At 43.4% G+C, this 26,134-nt stretch overlaps 1 protein-coding gene across 1 annotated transcript in view; it reads left to right on the top strand.

Annotated features, from left to right (window-relative positions):
• The window catches only part of LOC124794825 (spondin-2-like), a 619,441-nt gene that overhangs the window by 331,587 nt on the left and 261,720 nt on the right, over positions 1-26,134 (top strand). The window lies entirely within an intron of this gene.

Below are 26,134 nucleotides of genomic sequence, written 5' to 3'. Positions count from 1 at the left end.
TACGTTTGCTCGATTTACTCTTGATTAACCCAATCGCTGGTTCCCAGGCCTTGCTAAGATTATAGCCACAGTCACGGTTTATGAGGTCGTCATTGGCGCGAATTTCGTTGGCCTCTCTAACAACGCTTTCTCAGTATCTCGACGTCTGTACCAGAATCCTCGTGCGTTCATACTCCATAGCGTGATTTTCCGACAAACAATGTTCAGCGACCGCCGACTTGCTCGGATACATCAGTCGAGTGTGCCTCTGGTGTTCACGACATAGATCCTCGACGGTACGCATCGTCTGACCAATATACGACTTGCCAAATTGACAGCGGAGGGAGCGCGCCGCGGGCGGAGGGTATTTAAATCGGCCGCCGCCGCGACCGAACCCAGTTCCCTCCGAGCAGCCATAGCGTACGGATCTCCGTGCCGGCACGTTCACAGGAGCTCAGTCCGTCAGTTCACCTGATGATGGCGACATGTATGATTGCCGAAATATTGTGCCCGTTGGACACTGTAGACCGGCAGTACACCCGTGGATGTTTTGATTGCTTGTCAAATGTTCAAATGTGTGTGAAATCTTATGAGACTTAACTGCTAAGGTCATCAGTCCATAAGCTTACACTCTACTTAACGTAAATGATCCTAAGGACAAACACACACCCATGCCCGAGGGAGGACTCGAACCTCCACCGGGACCAGCCGCACAGAGTCTGCTTGTCGCTGACGCATTATCAGCCATAGAATTACTGATGAAACAGTCCACTGGTGAACGGCTAGATATCAGTGTCCAAGGGGTACAATATTTCGATAAGTGATCGCGTGACTGTCATCAGTTGCGCTGATGAAAAGATTGCCCAAAAACCGCACGGGGCTTATACACTGTGTGATGAAAAGTGTGTTGACACCTGGCTGAAAATGACTTACAAGTTCGTAGTGCCCTCCATCGGTAATGCTTGAATTCAGTGTGGTGTTGGGCAATCCTTATCCTTGACAGCTTCCACTCTCGCAGCCATACGTTCAGTCAGGTGCTGGAAGCTTTCTTGGGGAATGGCACCCCATTCTTCATGGGGTGCTACATTGAGGAGAGGTATCGATGTTGATCGATGAGGCTTGGCACGAAGTTGGCGTTTAAAACATCCCAAAGGTACTCTAGAGGATTCAGATCAGGACTCTGTGCAGGCCAGTACATTACAGGGATGTATTTGTCGTGTAACCACTCCTCCACACGCCGTGCATTATGAACAGGTGCTCGATCGTGTTGAAAGATGCAATCGCAGTCCCCGAATTTCTCTTCAACAGTGGGAAGCAAGTAGGTGCTTTAAACATCAATGAAGGTCTGTGCTGTGATAGTGCCACACAAAACAAGGGGTGCAAGCCCCCTCCGTGAAAAACACGACCACACCATAACACCACCGCCTCCGAATTTTGCTGTTGGCACTACATACGCTGGCGGATGATGTTCACCGGGCATTCGCCATACCCACACCCTGCCTTCGGACCGCCACATTGTGTACCTTGATTGGTCACTCCACACAATGTTTTTCCGCGGTTCAGTCGTCAAATGTTTACGCTCCTTACACCAAGCGAGGCGTCGTTTGGCATCTACCGGCGTGATGTGTGGCTTTTGAGCAGCCGCTTGACCATGATATCCAAGTTTTCTCACCTCCCGCCTAACTGTCATAATAGTTGCAGTAGATCCTCATGTAGTTTGGAATTCCTGTGCGATGGTCTGGATAGATGTCTGCCAAGTACACATTACGACCCTCTTCAAATGTCAGCGGTCTCTGTCAGTCAGCAGACGGGGTCGGCCTGTACGCTTTTGTGCTGTACGTGTCCCTTCACGTTTCCACTTCACTATCACATGGGAAAGAGTGGACATAGGAATTTTTAGCAGTGTGGAAAACTCGCATACAGACCTATGACACAAGTGACACACAATCACCTGACCACGTTCGAAGTCGATGAGTTTCGCGGAGCGCCGCATTCTGCTCTCTCACGATGTTTGATGACAACTGAGGTCGCTGATATGGAGTACGAGTAGCGGGTGGCAGCACAATGCACCTACTAGGAAAAACGTATGTTTTTGGGGGTGTCCGGATACTTTTCATCACATAGTGTATCTCCTCGTCCTGTCCAGCCGATTCGTCGCTCAGTCCGGTGTTTGCACCCAGAGACGCATGTTGGCGGCGTGTAAGCTGTTACGCCGCCTGTCCCCGAAGTCTGTTCGTTGAGTGATATCTCCTTCCTCTTGAGACTAATTGTCGGTTCCCAGGCCATATTAAGGATGTAACCACTATCGCGAAAGATCTGTTCCGCTACTCGAATCTCGATTGCTTTTTTTAATGACACAGTCTCACATGTTAGACCTCTGTGACCGAACCTCAGTATAAACGAAATCCATTCAGTGAAGTTCCGAGAGGCAGTGTTCTGTGTTTGCCGACTTTTTAGACTGCGACGATCTGGAGTGCTGCTGGCGTTTACGGCAACAATTTTCGATAGCAAGCGCAATCTGACCTATGCATGTCATGCCACTGCATCAGGGGAGCTGTTGTAACCTGTGGTAGTCTTAGACACTACCAAGCAGTGCTTGTGTTTCAGGTCGTGGGCGCCACGAAACACTATATAATAAACGCAGTTGCCGCGTCCTCTTCAGTTTCCTCTTCTGTTTTTTGGTGGATGTATAGACGGAATGGGTCGTAGGAGTCTCCGATGATGGCAACGTGGTCACCTGCCGAAATATTGTGCCCATTGGATAGTCGTGTCCGCCTGTCCACCTGTGAATTATTTCGTGATGAGTTCGCCAGAAGTTGAAGAAGCATATAGAATTATTATTTTTTATTTCCTGATATCTTCGTATGGCACGGAGATCCTACAATCGCAGCTGAACACGAATATAGTTAGTCATCAGTGCAATTCTCTTTTCCGTGTTACCACAGAAGACACATAACTGCCTCCGTTTGTATTGGACTAGCAATAAGTGCAAGGTGCCTAGTTGTAGCTTGCCATGTCAAAGCAAAACACACAATTTCTAATATGTCCATACACGTGGCTTTTTTTAAGTGATGCCATCACCTCAGCACGGAGGTAGCCCATAGATCTTGATTCTGCTGATTTTGCTGAAAGGCTTTAACAGAACTAAGAAGAAACTGAAGTAATGGGGCCTGTAGTTTATTGGGACGCCAGCTTATGTTTATTATACACATTTCTTCAGATAAAATAGCAAACCGAACAGTAATATTGCGTAGCGTTACGCATGCTTATAGAACTCACACGAAAAGGTTAATCAAACTGATTAATAAAACACAGTTTTTTTCGCTTTTAAACTGAGAAATAAATACTGTTAATGCATGAATATGTATGGATCGTGGCGTTATGAATTAATAAAATCTTTTCGGGCTTTCAGCCGCGTCAGGTGGTTAGCACCCCACGAGCTTTCTATTTTATTAAATATTGTTAATATTTCTAAAGCCAAATTACACCTTCCTAAACCCATCAGTTATGAGTCTCAAATGGTCACTGCAATTCATCCAACTTAACTGCACCGACTTAACACACGACCGTTTGGCGTAAACCAACTTGGCCCGAAGCCGATGATACACGGAATGATTCGGCTTTCCTTATTGTTCAAATGTGTTCTAAAAGTTCGCAATAAAATTATTTTTTGACTATTTAATCATAGCGCAGTGTCATAATATTCCATCATGTTATTATAAACACAAAGTGAACATTAATTTGGTAATAATTAATAAGTGTAAAACTCAGATTTGGCGCGCAGACCGGACGCCTATCCCTTTATATTATGTTATTACGGCAGCCAGTCAGAACACAAGTCGATTCAGCTGTCGCAGTTTTTCACGACTGCTGTAACTATGTGGCAACATCTGTCATTTCTGCCTCCCTCCGCCTTACGACTTCATACATCAGTCACTTCATGTTCACTCAAGTGAGATATTATATGTGGGAATAAAGCTATGGCATCACGATTCAGTCAGGTATGTTACAACTGATCGAGGATCGCGCAACAACTCCCCTTTTGTTTATGGTTTCCTGTTCTTCCATTTCTCTCTCATCTTGTTCCTATGTCCTGTTTTCCTTTCATCGGCTGTATTTTCCTGATTTCTCATTTTTCTCTATTTTGAAAGCGTTCTAAATTTAATACTATATTCTTTCTATCATCCACAATTATTTTACATTGTTTCTTTCTAGTTACTTTCTTTTTTTCTGAAATCCATTCTACACTGAATCGCCAAAGAAAGTGCTATAGGAAAGCGTATTCAAATATAGAGATATGTGAACAGGCAGAAGACGGCGCTGCCGTCGGCAGCGCCTATATAAGACAGCAAGTGTCTGGTGCAGTTGTTAGATCGGTTACTGATGCTACATTGGCAGGTTATTAAGATTTAAGTGAGTTTGAACGTGGTGTTATAGTAGACATACGACAGATTGGAAATAGCATCTCCGAGGTTGCGGTGAAGTGGGGATTTTGCCGTAGGATCATTTCGCGAGTGTATCGTGAATATCAGGAAAATGGTAAAACATCAGATCTCGGCCGTCGCTACGGACGGAGAAAGATCGTGCAAGAACGGGACCAACGACGATTGAAGAGAATCGTTCAACGCGACAGAAGTGCAACCCTTCCGCAGGTTGCTGAAGATTTCAATGCTGGGCCGTCAACAAGTGTCAGCGTGCAAACCATTCTACGAAACATCATCGATATTGGCTTTCGCAGCCAAAGGCCCACTCGTGTACCCTTGGCGACTACACGACAGATAGCTTTGCACCTTACCTGGACTCATCAACACCGACATTGGACTATTGATGACTGGACACATGTTGCCTGGTCGTAAGAGCCTCCTCTCAAAATATATCGAGAAGATGGACGTGCACAGGTATGAAGACAACCTCATGAATCCATGGACCCTGCATGTCAGCAGGGGACTGTTCAAGCTTGTGGAGAGACTGTAATAGTGTGGACTGTGTGCAGTTTGAGTGATTTGGGACTCCTGATACATCTAGGTACGACTCTGATAGGAGACACGTACGTAAACATTCTGTCTGATCATCTGCATTCATTCATGACCATTGTGCATTCCGACGGACTTGGGCAATCCCAGCAGGACAATGCGACTCCCCACATGTCCACAAATGCTACAGAGTGGCTCCAGGAACACTCTTCTGAGTTTAAACACTTCCGCTGGCCACCAAACTCCCCAGACCTGAACATTATTCAGCATATCTGGGATTTCTTACAACGTGCTGTTCAGGAGAGATCTCCACCACTCGTACTCTTACGGATTTATGGACAGCCCTGCAGGATTCATGGTGTCAGTTCCCTCCAGCACTACTTCAGACATTAGTCGAGTCCATGCCAAGTCGTATTGCGTGCTCGCGGCGGCCCTACACGATTTTTTTTTTTTTAATTATGCGGCAAGCTGAAGAGACCGAACGAATTTATAGTAAGAGAAGGTATATACAGGGTGGACTGACAAACTTTAAGAGTTCGTTCCGGGATACCTTCTGAGTATTTTGGTATGAAGAAGCCACGGTCTCCAGCGGCTCATTTTAGTGTAATATTATAATTAAGGGTTATTCGGTTTTGTTACCGCTGTCACACGTGTTACTGTGAAAATACGTTCACAAGAGTGAAGAAGCCTGTAGTAGGTAATCATCAAAACGTACTGTGTAAAAGGGTAGAGTAATGCAGCGACGTTCAGAAACAAAAGTACTGGTATGTCGCTCTTGACGCTGCGGTACAAGCTCAGCGCAGCGTCGTCGTGTCGCCTTTCCGTAGCATGCAGTGATCCATCTCACGAGATGCGTGTCGGCCAACCTTCTATCAGCAAACCTTCCAAACTGCAGAATGGCAAAGTAATTGTGACGAAAAAACAAGCTCAAGACAGGACGGAGTAGTATTGGATTCAAGTATGAGGGCGAAGAGTAAACGTCGCGTTATTGTTGTCGGCAGCAAATACTGTAAACGAATGGATCAAACTGGTTTCCAAACAAGATACACAACGTATACCGTCTATATTTGTTCTGTTTGCAGTGCTATAAAAATATAATGCTAATTGGTCCAAGAAACCAAACAGAATGCAATGTACTGTAACGAGCCGCTGGAAAGAATGGGTCCCGTGTACAGAATCCCCCAACAATTGTCTGTAGAGTTCTGGTTCACCCTGTGTAAATTGACAAAGACGGGGGCTAAGTCCTCGGTTGTTGAGGCCCTAGATTAGTCACCGAGACTACACCCCCACAACTATGAGGGTTGTTCGGAAAGTAAGGAACGATCGGTCGCGAAATGAAAACCACAGTGAAAATCAAAACTGTTTTCTTTGCACATTTAGCTACACCTTCCAGGTACTTCTCTACATAGTCGCCGCTCCGGCTTAGATATTTGTTGGAGCGTTATACCAAATTTTCAGCACCATCGTCTTAAAAGGCAGCCGCCTGTGCTTTTCGATAATTCTCTACACTGGTCTATAGCGCGTAGCCTGCGCCCAAGTGTTGCCTTCGTATCCAGGGTATCATGTGAACAGAGATGATACTCAGGACGATCCAAATACGGCTGTGCTGTGGGTGATCGAACACTTCCCATCGAAAAGGCCGCAGGAGCGTCTTCAGTGCCCCTGCAGAGTGAGGCTGAGAATTGCCATGAAGAAAGCGCGTGGCAGTTGTGTTAGGTGGGCGGCACACATTAAGGCGAAGCCTCTCAGCGGGCCCTCCTACCTGGCGGGAGACATTGTTGTTCTAGGCACCTTTACTCACAGTGCGCTCACAACTGGAAAGAGCGTCTTGATGCGATCGACTGGCAATCTAGAGACACTGCCCGATACGTCTGTGAAAAGCCTCGTCGGATTTTCACAGTGGTTTCCATTTCGCAGCCGACCGTTCCTCACTTTCCGAATAGTCCTCGTAGTTGCCTACATCCTGTTACTGTTTCCACTTCTATGTAGTCCTGTCGGTGTGGTTCAGTCTCTGAAGATATAGGGACTGTGCTACCCTCACAAGGCCATTGTTAGTACTAACGATGGAGATATTGAGTCCACATGCGTAAATGTCGTAACTGAACTATTCGCTTTCACTACCTTCATTTGCACTCACTGTTGGATCCTACTACCTAATTTGCATCCGCGGCGTCTGTGAGTCCGTGATGGCACGTTTCCTTATATTCTATTAGCAGGCTGTTTAATATTTTGTTGTTATGTCGTCAGTATGACACCACTTTTCAGGATCCAGTATAGACTTAAATCAAATGGAACACCCTGTGTAGCACAGTGGAAGTCAACATGCCAAAAATGGATCAAATGGCTCTTAGCACTGTGGGACTTAAAATCTGAGGTCACCAGTCCCCTAGACTTAGATCTACTTAAACCTAAGTAACCTAAGGACATCATACACATCCATGCCCGAGGCAGGATTCGAACCTGCGGCCGCAGCAGCAACGCGGTTCGGGACTGAAGCGCCTAGAACCTCTCGGTCACAACGGCCGGTGGCAACATGTCCTGGAGTGCCTTTGTCTCTGCGCTTGCACTCGCCTCTCTGTCTGGTTGTGATTTCTTCAAAATGACTGGTATAAGGACGGTGTCCTGTCAAAAGACTAACCATTCCACGACTAAGATTGGAAAGAAGCATTTTCAGTCTTTCCCAGATGTTTGTAAATAAAGAGTAAACTCTTGATGGTATTGTGCATCATCTTATTTTTGCGGCGCAGTGACTGTCTCATAAAATTTCGGATGTGCAGCCGCATAAATTTCACTTCTTCTGATATTTCGGCTGTATACCGTCCAGCCATCTTCAGAGTGGGCCGGGGGAGCGACGCTCCAGCACTTGGTCCGTCCTTCTAATCGGCCGACCATGCGGCCACAGATGCGCAAGGCGCCAGAGACGTTGACCGGCAAGGGAGAGGTAAAACACACGCATGAAATTAGATCTATGGCTGCATGGTCGATCTACAGGGTGACAACGATGTATCACTGCTAGACTTCGCAACGGTGCAGCTCGCAATGATACATCGATTCCACCGTGTGCCGCCGCCGATCAACGTTTCTGGTCCCTTGTGTATCTGTGGCCGCATACACAATGGTGTGGTCCGCTGTTTTAAAAGGACGGAGCAAGCGCTGGAGCGTCATTCCCCGGCTCACTCCGAACATGGCTGGACGGTAAGCAGCTGAAATATCAGAAGAAGACATCAAATTTATGCGGCTGCACGCCCGAAATTTTATGGAACATCATGTCAGTATTGTCCGCGAGGTATCTTACCGTCCGCATCTTTTGTATGGAGGTTTTTTTTTTTTTTTTTACTATAATAACGTATTCTGGCCATTACTTATGTTTCCTTCATTTCCTTTCGTTAGACATAACCCTAATGGTGTGGTTCAGAAAGCCACAGGCAGCCTCACAAGCACACCCCTCTATCCATGGCACACAACTATTCTTTGTCGCTCTCCGCTGAGACTCGGTGCGCCCATTGCTGGCTTATATGGCCCTCCCGTATGATCTCATGGCGGGCTGTGGTAGCCTGAACTCAGCACTTCCTGTACTTCTTATCTTGCAAATTAATATAGCCTTATTCACGACTGCTGACATGTGATCAAATAATTAGTCTTCACATCGTTTCTACCCCAAGTTATCAGCAGATTTTAGGTATTCCCTAATTTAAATGTTGAATTTCTAGTTTCGTGTGATCTACGTTTTCGTAGAATGTGGGTAGCTTTTTCTCCTTCATTTGTAAATTTGTTTCCTCCACACCATAGCAGTGGAAGGAAACATTCACAAGGGGCATGAGAAAGTCCGGTGAATGGTCTCATAAAATAAAGGAAACAAGAGTTACAAACGGATCACCATTTGCTACAACACACTTTTGACCCCGGTTGTAAAGCTGTTGGAAAATGTCAGCAAACATTTCGCCCTAAGCATCGTGGTCACGCGTTGTTGGACATCTGCATAATTACAGTAGATAGGACCTGGTGGTACCAATAGGATGCGCAGACGAGCCGACAGTCAGTAGCGCGGTGTTCACAGTTTTCCCCGGCTCCCTCGGACAGAAAGTATGATGAACCCAGCCATTTCTGTCGAAAAAGATGATCAGCATCGTCTTACTATTGGATTTTGTCGGACTACTTTTTTCGGAGGCGGGAAAGATGGTTAGCAACAAGCCATTCACTGTCGCTTGATCTCCCGATCGTATTGGTGGCACCAGGTTTCACTTCCATTTTTGTGATGCGGGTATCCAACAGTACCTCACCACGGAGCTTCGAGCAGTTTCACAAGAAGCGTTTGCTGGAAGTTCTCAACAGCGTATAACCGATGTCAGAAGTGTGTTGCTCATGACGATTACCTTGAAGGCCAGTAAAGGTATTTCGTTTCTAGCTCTTGTTTCCTTTATTTTCTTAGACCATTCATCGAAGTTTTCAGGCGCTCCTTGTATTTCTCGATACTGATAGCATAGAGTATTTAGATTTGTGACCGGCCCTGTGTTTCATGGCCTACATTAGATCTTACCATTGAAATTGTTACATATGAATAAAAAAAATACCGAGTCTAGTAGCGACACGCCATTTGCTCTCAATGAGCACGATGAGTTCTTTTTTTTTTTTTTTCTCGCACAGAGTCGGCCATCTCTCCTTTTTGTGTGCGTGTTTTTAACTGTTTCTTGTCGGTGATTGTGTTCTTTGTATTTAGACTGCAGTGTCGTCTTCGTGTTGTTAATAGCAATGAGACAGGAAAGATAAGATGATTCGTGGTGTCCGTATACTGATTTCTCCATTCGACTACCGTCAAAGCAGCGGTCGAGTTCAAGCCACTTGTCAAAACGACGTCTCTCCACAATGAGGAGCGGAGGGGTAGAGCAATGGTTCTAATTTAGCTCTAGACGGTGATAGCCGTCCTAGCAGTCAGCTAGGTACTATCGATTACCTTCGATTCAAGAAGAATTTCTCAATTGTGTGCCAGCGCCATGAGCTGTGGAGACAAAGACATTTGCCGATAATTCATACAGTTGATACGTATAATTTACTTCCATAGGTTACAGTTTCAGATCATATCTTTTATTACTAACTTTTTACAATCTCCTGTGGTACTGGAACATGAGTCTATAGTTTCCTCTGTTCAGTAGCATATTAAACAGAAACGAATGCATAAGACAAGACATAACTTTTTTTGAAGGCACAAGGAAAGACTCGAGGCTTATAATGTTTATTGCCTGCCTACATTTAGCAAGCAGTAAAGTAAACCAAGGAGAAATTCGAATAGGGAATTAAAATTTAGGGGGGAATTGACATTAAGGGACGAGCAATAAAGGGAGAGGAAATAGGAGACAGGAGGAATAATTTTCTTATGATACTGTATTTCTGTTAGAGACGGCAAAGGAATTGGAAGATTATTCTAACAAAACAGAAGTGTTGGAAAGAGATTATAAGGCGAATGTCAACAGAAAAAAGTTAAAATAGTGGAACATAATAGAATGAAAGCAGATGATGCCGAGGGAAGCAGATTAGGAAGCGAGATAAGAGGGCTATTTGGAAAGTAAGCAACGATAGGTCGCGAAATGGAAATTATAGTGAAAATCAAAACTGTTTTATTTGCAACCTTTAGCTACAACTTCCAGCTACCTATTTCCACAGTCGCCGATCCGACTTAGACGTTTGTCGTAGCGTTGTTCCAACTTTCCAATACCTCCGTTGTAGAAGGCAGCCGCCAGTGCTTTCCGCCGCTTCTCTACGCTGGCCTACAGCTCGTTGTCCGTGCCAAAATGTTGTCTTCATAGCCAGCCGTTCATGTGAGCAGAGATGAAACTCAGAGGGATACAATTTGGGGCTGCATTGTGGGCAATCCAACATTTCCAATTGAAAACGATGCAGGAGCATCTTCATTTCCCCTACAGAATGCGGCTGAGAATTGTCTTGAAGAAGACAACTCACGACAGCTATGTAATGTTGGGTGCATAGTCTCAGGCGAAATTTCTCACCAGGCCCTCGTACTTGGAGGGAGACACTATTGTTCTACGTACTTTATGTGCTCCCTGTGTGCTCAGAACTAAAAAGAACGACGTAACGCGATAGACTGGCATACTAGAGACACTGCCCAACACACCTGTGCAAACCTTCATCGGATTTTCACTGTGTTTTCCATTTTGCGATCGATCGTTCCTTACTTTCCCAATAAACCTCGTATAAAGGTAGCAGATGACTTTTGCTATTTGAAAAGCAAAATAAATAACGATGACGGATGTAGAGAGAACATAAAGTGAACCTGGCAGTAGGAAGGAAAAAGATTCCGAAAAAGAGGTATTTTTAACATACAGCATAAATTTAAGTGTTAGGGAGCCTTTTTGTGAAAGTAACCGTCTGAAGTGTAACCTTATACGAAAGTAAATCGAAATGTGGAGGAAAGATATTTATGACAGAAGATGACTAAATTAATGATTCAGTTGATATGACTCCTCTTGAGGCATCAAAGAATCGTCAATTTTGTGGTGGATGGGAGTTGTTGGAAGGGGGGGCCGTGGTAACGATTGCGGGATCAATATTTGACTATGAATTAAAATGGATGTAGGTTCAGTAGTTACACGGAGATGAGAAGGCTTGCATAGGATAAACTAGCGTGTAACATTACGTCAAACCAGTCTTCAGATTGATGTCCATAACAGCAGCAACACATCATGCTGGAGCAATCGAATGTTTTTGAAGCTCTCATTAAGAAGAAGAAAATATGAGAACGGTTTTTCGATAATGTTGTTCTTTAGGTGTCCGATTGGCAATGCAAGGAGCAGGATGATCAGAGCTATAGCTTCATACCTCGCCTCTGAAAAAAGAAAGGAAAACCCAACCTGCATCATAACGTGAGGTGTTGTGACAAACGAGTTGGCCATATCGTGTTAGATGTTTTGGTGAAACAGAAGACAGAGCTACACCTTTGTCTGCCAAAGCAGAACTTCGTTTACGACTAGTAGTGTGGATTGTGAGCAAAGAGGCAGAAGTGTCGAAGTTTCTGCTAACCTGACCGTTGCGGAGAATAGAGTCGCAGGAGAGAGAACCGAAGGCAGTCTGAACGAAAACTTGCAAACGTTTCCTGTGCGGAGAACTCGTAGCTGAAGATGTAACTTCCCACGCTGTGAACAAGTCTAGACAAGAAAGTTTTGTAACGGGACACCATTGCAGGCGAGGGCAGATGCACTGCTCTGGTTTCAAAATGGGAAGCGAGTCTCTATGCACTACCGTGAGATGGTTCTAACTAGGCGCTTTCCAGAAAGTTCTGCTTTGCGAGGGAACAACAACACTCCCAGCTTCCTTGAAACGTAATTTGCAAATATTCTGGAGATCTAGCTTGCAGTCATTGCAGGGGCCATCAGCGGGAGTCTCTGGTTTTCACATTCAGCAGTTCTAAAACTAATTAACTAAAGGTCGTATCCTGATTTTTATCTACATTTCTTTAACCTCTGAAGCCAGTAAAATTTCCGTTTCCAGTATAAATAAAAGCTCTTTTAATAAATAAGCTGCTGACTTACGTACATTCTTTATTGACTTTGATACCACCTACTCAAAAACTAAAATAATGCGCTTTTTATTACCATGTGCATTTCGTTAGTTCTACAGTTTATAAAGTTACCTTCACTATTTCCTACCTACCTCTTACTCATTCATCTACAGAAAATTTCAAAATGATGAGGTGAAAGCTTAATTAGAGTGAATTAAAAATTGATTGGATCCGAAAATAATTTTTCATTTGAGAATTCACCATCCTTACAAGTTTTATGAAAATTAGGAAGCATTCTATTGAAATGGTGGTAGAGGCCGAATGGAAACGTCTGAGAAATTGTCGTTATATTCTTCATTTTTGTCGTGGTCGTATAGGTGCTTCGTATATATTGTAGATTAGAGGAAATGCATGTGATGACATTAGTTTAGAAGTTGCACACACGGTATCGGAACCAATAATCTATATAGCAGCTACAGAATCATGGCCACATATTTCAGGAATTCGCTGACTTAGACTCTAAGTCGTTCCGTACCACATTCTTGCTTCCAAAAGTGCCACTCCAACAATAAATCCGTAAGTCTGAAGTAGAGGAAGAGCATTACCGACCGATTACAGGTGTGAAACTCAACATGATGATGGCTCAGTTGGAGGAAAAATATTTTAGAGACCCACTTCTGTACGTCAGAAAGATGTCACAGCTCTCTGCATTGCAATATACCTTGGAGAGACACGTAACGTCTTATTTGGCACCGAAAATGCAATGCCGAAGAGCTTAGTTAAAAACTTGGAAGCAATGTACACTACCGCCATTACACATAGACATGATACATAATGATTATACACATGTTTTACGGCATTACATACACTTAAGTTACTTGCAAACACACAGGGCTTGATAATCAAAAATATATACAGCGAGCTGACAAAAAGCCGCCTTAGGAATCCGATGGTAACTAAATGCATCGGATGCACTTGGACGAAAATATGGAAAAAAATATGCAATCAGGTTCTGAAATCTTACATAAGACCAAGTTATTATCAAGTAATAAACAATACGACCCTCTTTTACTGAAAAATTGTATAGAATAAAATGAAGCCCTCTCCATTACGCCAAATTTGTCGACTAGTGGCCATAGTAGAACATAATGTTAAGTTTAGCTCCAGCGAAGCGCAAATATATTAGGGTGGTGCATAAGATCATAGCGTTTTTTGTTTTGCATATTGGAATTCCTATTTCTATGGGTTTATTTATCGATCTTTATTTTTTATTTGTAGCTCACTCTTGCTGGTTGAGTTTACATATTTTCATTTTGTCATTTGGAGATAGTGAATAGATCTGTGGAAGCTAGAAACGGAGCGCCAATCTGAGAGATCTGAATAGTTCCGATATATTTTTTCTCTTTGAGCTCGATAGAGGGGGTGACAGCAGCCAGAGGAAGCCGGAAACTTTTGCGCCGTGTGTGGGGATAATTCCATTGAAAGAGCACGGCAAGAAAATGGTTTTCTCGTTTTGACGAGAATCGTTTTGACATTAGTGATTGTCCACGTTCAGGAAGACGTTGGGGGTTTCATGAAGAGCGTCTAAATGTAACTCCCCGTACAAAATACCTGCGCGCATCCAACCCCGAGGTGTAACCATCGCTGATGACATTCGTTGTCAACAACTGAGATATCTTGCAGACACAGTCCAGGAACAACGACCAGGGAGATTAAGTGAAGTGGTGCTACTCCACGATAACGCCCGGACACATTCTGCTGGACTGACAAAAAACACTATAGAGGAGTTGGGTTGGGAAGCCGTTCCGCACCCACTTTATTCACCTAATCTTGCTCCTAGGATTTTCATTTTTTCCGCTCTCTATCAAACAACCTTGAAGGAACTTCCTTTCCGGTTTCAACTGTACTCCGAAAATGACTGGACGAGTGCTTTGCCTTAAAACCACGTGATTTCCACTGTCGAGGAATCGAAAAGTTATCCCAGCGTCCGCAGGCAGTCGTAAATAGTGAAGGAGAATGTATTATTGATGGCTAATGTCTCTGGTAAGCATATATGTTGTGTTTATTAAACTTATGGTAAAACGCTAAGGACTTATGCACCAACCTAATATGTTTGTCAGAGACTCCATATTGGTTGAACACGCTACCCGAGAACAAAAAGTAATAATTTCTTCTGGTCCACATGCTTGTATTAAGAAAATAAGGTTACGAGCATTACTCACCACAGCACGAGCACTAGTGATGGAATCAAAACTGAATTTCACCAAGGTAAACTTCCTGTGTATCGCCAATATGCACAGAAACAGACTTAAACCGTTGTATAAATCTGCATAAAAATCTTTAAGTCAGAAGAAAGTATGTGGCCCCTATCGGAAGTTTCAGAGCGTAAACAGACGTATTTAATCTATATTCACTATCTCTAGCCATAAACTGGGTACAAAAATTTGCTTTCTAAAACGATTATGGAGATATTGGAACATCTGACACACACTGACAGAACTGAACCTGCATAACATCTGAAGATTTGGTGATTAAAATTCTTCTGGGTATTATGCCGCGTCATTGCTAAAAACTAACAACAATAATAAACTAAAACCGACGTTTCGGCCGAACTGCAACGGCCTTCCTCAGGGCACGAATCGAATAACTTTTCGATTGAGTCGTGCCCTGAGGAAGGCCGTCGCAATTCGGCCGAAACATCGGTTTTAGTTTATTATTGTTGTTAGATTTTAGCAATGACGCGGCATAATACCCAGAAGAATTTTAATCACTCTGACACCGGCCGCAGAAGCCTACGTTCTTATATCATCTGAAGATTTCATTAGCATTCTAAACCAGTTCTGTTGACGAATTTGGGAAATAAATGGGGTGGGGAAGAAGAAAATGCCTGCTATACTAATAATATACACAGCAGCGTACAAAATGAGATAACTGCGTGACACTCACTGTCAAACAGCGTTATTCGAGATTGGCAGCAAGAAGACGACTACTATTATTCTCTCACAGCCCCATCAGCAAATGTTGACCATGGTACAACAGTCAACGGTGTCGTACACCTCCGATACAAAATCGAATGAAAATATCACATTTAAATATAAATGGCACTTTAATCCCACCGCAACATGCGCTGCAAAAGATACCTGAAACTCTTTTATATGCTATCAGTTGTAATAAACGATCTTCACGTGTTTTTGCCATAATTCAATACCATCACCACTTCCAGCAGCAACTTTCAATTTAGACGACAGCAGGCAGAAGGGAAATTGATGACCACAGCCTATTTCCGAAGCCAGCGGCTGTAAAAACAATCACTGCAGCTCTTGCCTACTCAAATCACTTGTTGCACTATATGAGCAGCAGTAAACAACTGGCTCGTTTCCGGCTATGTAAATAGGACAGACCCGTTATAGTTTTTCCCAGTTGATTATTATAATGTAGACTGGTTCCAGAGAAGCTCTCGTAATACAATATTGGTCAATTTCGCAGTAGGATACCTATGACACGCCTGACAAAACATTAGGGACGTGGAATGAAGAACACAACAGCGATTGTAATATTTTAAATTACTACTGCTTTCAAGGTTAGTAATGGATCCGAGAATCATTTGGTCGTGCTGCGCCCGACCGTCTTCAGAATTTTATTTTCTGCTAAACTCTAAGGAAATGAAGAATGAGAGTGAGTTTCCAGAAGTAATATTTCTCTCTCCAGCGTATATTGTGTAACGTTCAAATGGTTCAAATGGCTTTGAGCACTATGGGACTTAACTGCTGTGGTCATCAGTCCCCTAGAACTTAGAACTACTTAAACCTAACTAACCTAAGGACATCACACACATCCATGCCCGAGGCAGGATTCGAACCCGCGACCGTAGCGGTCACGCGGTTCCAGACTGTAGCGCCTAGAACCGCACGGCCACTCCGGCCGGCTGTGTAACGAGGTACTGCGACTACTTTTTTATGTGTGGTAGATGAGTCTTTTCCCCCTGAGAGAAATGAACTCATGTCACTGACGTAAGTTCGAAAACAGCGCGCGGCGATTTACGGCGAGAGTGGGAATTACGACAGTGACACCACGAGACTGTGGACCTGATGTTTACTGCGTGCGTGAGGATGTAGAAGAGTAAGGCCATTTCACACCACTTCGCGCGAACGTGACGTCATTTTGACGTCATGTGCAATATCAACGACCGTATATGTTGTCGACTTAGTGACAAGGAAGAATATGAATTTTATTGGTGCTCGTTTCAGTCGCTGCAACTGAAGCTGTCCTCTTAGGCTCCTGCATAACAACACACTCGGAAATCGCTAGATGTTTATTTCTTTCTTTCGCTCACCACACGGGACTGTAAATAACATCGAATATTGCAGGACATACTTTATTACATTCATAACAAAGTCCCAGAATGTATTAACAATACTAACAAGAAAAAAAGATTCATGTGTCTAAATGTGAACCTACAACTTGCAACTCTAGAAACCACGAATTTTATCTATTACGCTAGCCCTTAGTCAAGTGGCAATTGCCTCATGTCTTAGTTATCATATTAGCTTTTGAAGGCTTATATTGTTGATGCGTTATTACCTGACATTTAATGATAATGATGATGTGTTTGTGATAAGTTTTCAGTGCTCCATTACCTTTAAACATCTTACTTCAAATTATAACAAACCACTTCTGAGAGAGCATTCTTATATGAAGACATTAATCGTTGGTAAATCATTATGTGAAATTTAATTATAACAATAATTATAATAAATCATTGCGAGAACGGCGTATTTTAATAAATCTGTAATATGTGTGGATGAAGTCTTGTGAGAGGCACGTATCGAACGCTAACGAAAGTCGATAGCAATTCCTGCATTCGGCGATATTGATCGTGACATCAAAATTACGTCACATTTGCAGGAAACAGTGTGAAATGAGTGTTTCCCTGGAGAGAGAAAGGAAGAAAATTAATTTTGGGGCCAAGACGATTGAACTTCGAGGAAAGTATGTGAATTAGGAGAGGGACTAAATCTTATAGTGACATTGTTGAACCGCAATTGTGGAAATCTTGTATCAGCTGTAAAGTTATTAACTCATATTATGTTGTCAGCTTTAGCGCTTTTATGTATCAACAGTTTCAAAATACAGTTTGACAATTATCAAAGGTACGTCGTGTCAATTTTCATTTCATGGAACCCACGTACTTTTTATGGGTGTAGTTCGTTAGTCGTGTGGAGCGATCGCTTCTTGATGCTAGTGAAGAACCTGCAACACACGGTCTGTTCTAATTCTACAACAGTTGTTTTTTCCATTTTTTTAGTTCAGAATTCTTTAGTACAGCACTAGTTTAGGTGGAGTGTGCGCTGTTCTGATACTTCCTGGCTGACTAGAAAGACTGAGAGACGTACTGGCGAAAATAAAGTAGTGGGGGGCATGTCGTGAGTCTTTCCTCAGTAGGTAAGAATATTTCTGGGTTTGGGTCGCGATCTGGCACACAGTTTTAATGTGGCACGTAGTTCCCAAGAGGAGAGAGGTTTAGCGGCGTGATGCTCAGTAGAGACGGAACCCAAGGCCTAAGTGAACAAAAACAGAGTAAGGTAATGGCAGCGCCTTCTTTAAGGAATAATCTTGATACGAAATGCAGTAATTTAGGTAAACTGCGAAAAGCACGAATCAGGATACATGATAGGGATTTGAACCCCACACCTTCCGAAAACGAGAACAGTGCCATGAGCACAGAACGACTTTCTTATTGTGCTGCGTTTCTAGACATTTCTTCTCTTCAAACCAAACAAGATGACTCAGTGTTTAGCACTCTGGAGTCGCATGCGGGAGGACGCCCGTTCAAGTCCTCTTCCGACCATCCAGGTATAGATTTACTGCGATTTGCATAAATCGCTCCAGGCAAATGCTGGTATACTTTCTTTGAAAACTGCACGGCCCCAAACTTTTGTAATTCGAGTGTTTACTCCGTCTCTAGGGTTGTAAAACTAGGCTACAGTAGATCATCGTAAGTGTAAACTACGGTAGTGTACCTGGTAGCTTTGGTCATTTGAGATCATAACAGCGTTACCTGGATGTTAAGTGTGTTGCATACCTGTCAGGCATTAAGATTGTCAATGTTCAATTCAGACTTTATTCGGAACTTGTTGATTTTCAACGTGAAACAGAAGGATGTTGCAGTAAAAATTCTTTTTAAAAATGCAGATTTGTCATGTTGCGCTGTAAAAAGCGATTTCCTCAAAAAAAAGAAAAAAACATAAAATTAAAAGAACACACATAACAAAACGTATCAAATATCGCCTCAGTACTCGAGTTTATGTAACACATATCTCTGTTACTGCTTAATAACTTTCGCACTAATCAATAATAACAGGTAACTCTTGCCTCTGATCGTTATGAAGAATGTTCTATCGCGTACAAAATAATAACAATAATTACATAGATTTTTTTGCTTTCGTGCATGTGAACTATACCTGCATCAAAAGTAATTTCTTTGGTTACATAAAAGCGCAGAAGTTATGTTGCTGGCTAATTTTTGTTATTGATAAAATGCAACTTATATTTCATAAGGATATACGATATACAATGGACTACCGCTTAACGGCGTGCGGTTTTAGTATGTGCAACTCAAACAAACAAAATAACAAAAACAAGACGTCAGCTACCAGTTGCTCTCTTACACAATCATTCATACTTCCTTCGTACCAATGCTAACATTACCACGGGTAATCCTACCATTCACTACTTGATTTATGCACAGTACCAAAACTATCGAACCGTAGGTAGGCAACTCTGTCCGTCTCTAATAAATGACCTGTCGATGGAACGCTGAACTGTAATCTTCCTTCCTTCCTTCTTCTCTTAACATAGCAGTGTTTCGGAGCAGAATCGTTGTAAAGAATTCTGGTCGTGTATTTAAGTAAACTTATTAGTCGACTAGTACTAGCTAAACGTGCGTCTACGCGAGCAGTAGAAATTGCATACTGCCCACAATATATCACAGCGGTATTATACGGGAATATTGCCGGCCACATGATTGCTACCGCAGCGTTGCTGGTCACTATTACCCAGTAATGTTTGCAGTAATACATTTCTGAGCCACAAGCAGTTATATGGGCCTTACTATGGCCGTGCAGTAGGCGAAAGCGAGCTAGTGGAAGTGAGGGCGGTTCTCCTGAATTTGTATTCCACAAGGAAAAAAAAGTTACTAAGAAAAACAGAAAATGGGTTTCGTATATGGATGCATTATTTTCTACGTAAGCGAACAGCTTCCGCAAATTTAACTGGTGAACTGATGATGGTTACATATTTCCTTAGGAAGTTGGCTGTATTTTTTTTTTATTTTTTTTTTAAATCCGTGCAATCTTTCATTTTCAACTGTGGATCATTTGCAAGTACCTATAATACGTCCAAAATTGTGTCATTGGTTTATACGTCAATTACCTAGAAGCTCTCGCACATATACGAATGCATGTATGTATGTACTGAATTGGGGACCTAGAAACGACGGGGAGCCTTTGTCCCCGCCGCAGCCCTCAGTGGTTCACAACCCCACAAACAGGCAACAGCACTCCACTCACCCCACTGCCGCTCCACACCGAACCCAGGGTTATTGCGCAGTTCGGCTCCTAGTGGACAAGCTACAGACCAGTGTAATAAGTTGTTGGAAATCATAGTCGTGCTGCCTTACACGACGAGGGTATGGGAAAGTTTATAACACGCTACGATAAATGTCCAAAACAGAACGGCGATTTTGTAGATAAGTAGCTTAAAGGTGCAATTAAATGTTGAAAATAGTTTTGATTTTCACTCTGGTTTCTCTTTCATGACCGATCGGAGGCTGAAGAAAAAGCCCTCGTATAAATGACAAAAATACCGCAATTAAAAAAAGACAGTTGATGAGTCGATACTCCTGAACACGGAAACAAATGATTAAGCTTCAGAAAGTTTAGAAGTCTTACGAACCAATGTAGAATAAAATTATGGCTCATTGCTGCAGATCTTCTACTATGATGGTAGCAGTAAAACTGTACGTTATCGGATCTACGTGTTTGTATATATTACTTTCTGTGTTCTAGAGCTCTGGTTATAGATGTAGGTGTCATAGAGTTCATAGTTGCTTCTTTCGTCACTTCTGCACTCCTGCAGGCAGAAAAAAATATGTTGGTCCGCGTGCAAACGCCATCTTTAAAATTGAAGTTTCATGATATTGTTCAATATTGCCTGAGTTGACACGGCAGCGCTGTCGGCGTGAGAAGGAGGAACCAATCTCGAGAGCCAGAGGGAAGCATTTAAGAGACCAAGGTCAGATGCAGATAGGGCTCGGCCACATAAAACAATCTCCACCCTTGATGGACAATCCCGGCACATTGCAGCGAATTTGAACGCACCATTTTTGCGGCCACACATTGTAGTGATATATGACTCTTGTAAGCTAAGAGAAGACCTTGGCGTTTCATGTTTACTCAAGGTTGCGTTGAGTCACGAAAGATCCACACTAATATTAATACAGATTGTATCGTAAAACAACGAGAACGCTTAGTATGTTGTGCGGAACAGCCTACTTGTCATCTTTCAAGAGGAACCCTGTCCGGAAATGCACAGTTTGCTCACTGAAAAGTAATAAATTTCGAACCGGCCGGGTGGCCGAGCGGTTCTAGGCGCTACAGTCTGGAACCGCGCTACCGTTGCGATCGCAGGTTCGAATCCTGCCTCGGGCATGGATGTGTGAGATGTCCTTAGATAACTTAGGTTTAAGTAGTTCTACGTTCTAGGGGACTGATGACCTTAGAAGTTAAGTCCCATAGTGCTCAGAGCCATTAGTCAATAAATTTCGAGAACGTTGTCATCAATGAGTCTTCGGGATGCGTTTGATATCCTAATCATTAATGCAACCTAGTAGCCATCGGTGCAAAGTGGTTGCAGAGATCTCGTCTACCGATAGCCCCATTTCCTGACGTAAGTTCCATCTTGAAAAATAACGAAGGTCGTCCGAAATGGAAACCACTAGGAAAATCCGGTAAAGATCTGCAAAGATGTGTTGGGCAGTGTCTCTAGTATGCCCGGCGATACTGTCGCGTCGCTCTTTTCAGTTTGAGTTAACAGTGAGCATGTAAAGATGCGTAGGAAATAACGTCTTCGGCCCAGTATGAGGGCCTGGTTAGAGGTTTCACCTGTGCCATGCAGCCCACATGACACAACTACCGAGCAGTTCCTTCTTCATGCCAATTCTCGGCCGCACACTGCAGGGGCAATGAAGATGCTCCTGCAGTGTTTCCGATGAGAAGTGTTTGATCACCGACAATAAAGTCGGTAATTGGCTCCCCCTGAGTCTCATCTCTGCTCACAAGAACCGCTGGCTATGAAGACAATTTTTTTCCATAAACAACTAGCTGCAGATCAGTGCTGATAACTGGCCGAAAGCACAGGCGGCTGATTTCTATGACCAGGATATTGGAAAGTTGATACAACACTACAACACCACTCGAAGTTGGAGCGGCGACTATGTAGAGAGGTAGGTGGAATGTGTACCTAACTGTTGCAAATAAAGCCTTTCTGGTTTTCATTGTGGTTTCCATTTCTCGACCGATCGGAACTCACTTTCTGGACAACACTTGTATCAATTGGACACCTTGCATACAAAGAGTCTCACAGGCGCAGCAGCCTATCCACTTCACCGTGATGGCTGAAGGGTTGCCTACCTAATCTGGATAGAAAGTCAATCTGAAGCCAGATTGATTCCATCGTGTCTAATCTTCAACGCTCCACTGCAGCCAAAGAATGCATCTGCGGACAGGTGTTCTGATTTTCATGGTGGGTAAAATGAAACTGGCCTAGAAAATATTTAATGCTCCTTAAGACAGGCAACCCAGCTTACTTCATCTTCCGCAGGTGCAAAAGACTTGAGTTGAACTGTCTATCTTAAGGTAAATGAAGGACGATGAGAAAGTTTCCGTTTGAGGGAATTGCTGCAGCGTATATGCAAAGTAGCGCGAATCCGATGCTGAAATATAAGCACCGACCTGTAGGCAAGGTATTACTGTGGCATTCGTATCTTTCCCACGTGCGTGCGGTGAATGCTTAAATGTGGATTATGGCGACATTATTACCAAATGCGCCCAAATAGGATCAACGTGCTGTTGTTCTTTTCTTGGCAGCCGAAGGACAAATTTGAAGAACGAATACCGGACAGCATGTCTTTCGAAAATCACCATTGTGGAATTGGGTGCTGCTACTCCATGACGACGCGTGTCCCCGTGTCATATAAGTTACGTCAACTCAAGTGGGAGACACCCGAGTACCCACCCTCTGGTCCTGATCGCTCCCCATGCGATTATCATGCATTCGTTCCCTTTAAAAACGCCTTGTAGGGTCGACGATTTCTATCTGACGAGGATGTGCAAGTAGCAATTACGGACTTCCTCGTGCAGCAGGGCATGGTGTTTTACCAAATAGGTATCTCCAACCTCGTGCGACGGTGGGATTCTTGCCTCAATGCTCACAGAGATTGTGCCTGACTGGCATACCGATTCAGGACTGTACGTCCTTGGAATGGAAACATTCTTCACTCTATGTATTACACTACTGGCCATTAAAATTTCTACACCACGTAGATGACGTGCTACAGACGCGAAATTTAACCGACACGAAGAAGATGCTGTGATATGCAAATGATTAGCTTTTCAGAGCATTCACACAAGGTTGGCGCCGGTGGCGACACCTACAACGTGATGACATGAGGAAAGTTTCCTACCGATTTCTCATACACATACAGCAGTTGACCGGCGTTGCCTGGTGAAACGTCGTTGTGATGCCTCATGTAAGGAGGAGAAATGTGTACCATCACGATTCCGACTTTGATAAAGGTCGGATTGTAGCCTATCGCGATTGTGGTTTATTGTATCGCGACATTGCTGCTCGCATTGGTCGAGATCCAATGACTGTTAGCAGAATATGGAATCGGTGGGTTCAGGAGGGTAATACGGAACGCCGTGCTGGATCCCAAAGGCCTCGTATCACTAGCGGTCGAGATGACAGGCATCTTATCCGCATGGCTGTAACGGATCGTGCAGCCACGTCTCGATCCCTGAGTCAACAGATGGGGACGTTTGCAAGACAACAACCATCTGCGCACGAACAGTTCGACGACGTTTGCAGCAACATGGACTATCAGCTCAGAGACCATGACTGCCGTTACCCTTGACGCTGCATCACAGAAAGGAGTGCCTGCGATGGTGTACTCAATGACGAACCTGGGTGCACGAATGGCAAAAGACCTTTTGCCTGTATTCGGATGAATCCAGGTTCTGTTTACAGAATCATGATGGTCACATCCGTGTTCGGCGACATCGCGGTGAACGCACATTGGAAGCGTGTATTCGTCATCACCATATTGGCGTATCACCCGGCGTGATGGTATGGGGTGCCATTGATTACACATCTCGGTCACCTCTTATTCGCATTGACGGCACTTTGAATAGTGGACGCTACATTTCAGATGTGTTACGACCCGTGGCTCTACCCTTCATTCGATCCCTGCGAAACCCTCCATTTCAGCAGGATAATGCACGACCGCATGTTGCAGGTCCTGTGGGGGAGTTTCTGGATATAGAAAATGTTCGACTGCTGCCCTGGCCAGCATATTCCCTAGATCTCTCACCAATTGAAAACATCTGGTCAATGGTGGCCGAGCAACTAGCTCGTCACATTACGCCAGTCACTACTCTTGATGAACTGTGGTATCGTGTTGGAGCTGCATGGGCTGCTGTACGCTCTGTTTGACTCAATGCTCAGGCGTATCAAGGCCGTTAGTTCCGCCAGAGGTGGTTGTTCTGGGTACTGATTTCTCAGGATTTATGCACCCAAATCGCGTAAAAATGTAATCACATGTCAGTTGTAGTATAATATATTTGTCCAATGAATACCCGTTTATCATCTGCATTTCTTCTAGGTGTAGCAATTTTAATGGCCAGTAGTGTATGTATAGCAATAAGGAAACACTGCTAGCGTTATACACGGAACGCTGAAGGTATAATTTGTTTGTACATCATTTACTGAAGAGAGCATCTAAAGCACAGGCAGGAATCCACTGCAATTTCGCCAGTTTGCTCTCTGCTTCTCTTGCTGCCTTGGCGCCACCCTACGTTTGTGTACGCCACTCTAATGACCAGGCGATACGAACTGTAACACATTAACTGTGAAGCTCTGGCCGCAAGTACAGCGGACTTGGGAAATAGCTGATCTACTTGCCATAGAATGCGGTTCAAATACAGGCAAAACAGACGCAAAAGGAATTAATACCAATAGAAACGAAGACAGCGGCCCAGTTAACATCAGATTTGGACGTGACACAGTGATATAATATCAAGATGGGCAGATTATACAAAATGATCGAATTAAGGGCGGGAGAAGAAGATATAAGTGCCACTGCACTAAGTTTTCATCTAGGGAAGAGCTGTTCTCCTATCGACTATTGACTTGGAATCGAAGAACAACGTTCTGAAACTGAATGCCAAAAGCTTAGAAGGAAATTTAACCGTCTAAAGTGTTGAAATGCCTAGAAACATGATGGCAACTATAATATTATTTAATCTCTTACGTGTTGTTAAGATTAAATTAGACCAATGATAGCCCAAGCAGAAACGTAGAAGCAGTCATTCTCCCCATGTTCCACCTGTGTATGGGACAGAGACTTCATTGTTTGATGCCATGCACGAAAATGTAGATGTTAAAAGTGAAGGATGTTAAAAATGAAGTGGGCAGATAACATACAAATAAAGAGCATTAGGTATCCAGTCATACCATAAAAATGTACATATGTATGAGTGTTCCATATCTCCTCCTAAACTGATTCCACTAAAACCAAACTCAGTGCACATATGACATACTGATTGGGAAGTGCCACTATGATTGTAAGAAACATCCATCTCTTAAAGGGATGGGTGATGGGCGCGAAAACGAAGAGCAAATTGCCATAATACAGGGTGAATCACCTAAACCTTCACCGCAAATATCGCGGAAAGTAAATTACTATTGACGTGCGGTTTTCACAGAATGGATTGCTGGTCAGGGACTCGTATTATTAGAATATGCGGGGATGGTATTATTAGACAATACACAGATTGCAATAATACTTACAAAGTGTATTTTTGTGCAAACACATTTTTTTAAATGTAACTATGCCTATTGACACTAACAGTCTAAACGTATGTAAGTTAGAATATCAGTAGTGTTTGTTGCAAGAGTCTAGTGCTAGTCGTTTACGAGATATCGTATTACTCAAAGTATCCACACCGGCAATCGTTTGTGCCATTATACATGTTTAGTTGATAGGTACGACGTTAGTGTGCTTGCTGACAGTGTGCTTGTGTGTTCCTTGAGTGCATTGAGACTTACTAGTCACTCAGTGTGTGACAGTCCAAGCAGTAGACCGCTAGTGGACGATGGGATTTATCAACGCAGAAAAAGCCGACGTGCTAATGGTGCATGGAGAGTGCAGGATGTAGTTTGTTGTTGCACGGTGTATGCGGCAAGATATCCCAAAAGGCGTCAACTATGTCGGGAATTATTTATCATCCACTTCAACCACTTACGAGAAAATAGTATTGTAACACCTAGACAACATAACACTTTCGCCGTTCATGCAGTAAACTACCACATCGGACGTGACGTTTTAGTTTATTAC

This window comes from Schistocerca piceifrons, chromosome 4, assembly GCF_021461385.2.
Source record: "Schistocerca piceifrons isolate TAMUIC-IGC-003096 chromosome 4, iqSchPice1.1, whole genome shotgun sequence".
NCBI lineage: Eukaryota > Metazoa > Arthropoda > Insecta > Orthoptera > Acrididae > Schistocerca > Schistocerca piceifrons.
Note: the sequence above shows the minus strand (reverse complement) of the source record. Positions and strands in the feature narration are given on the sequence as shown.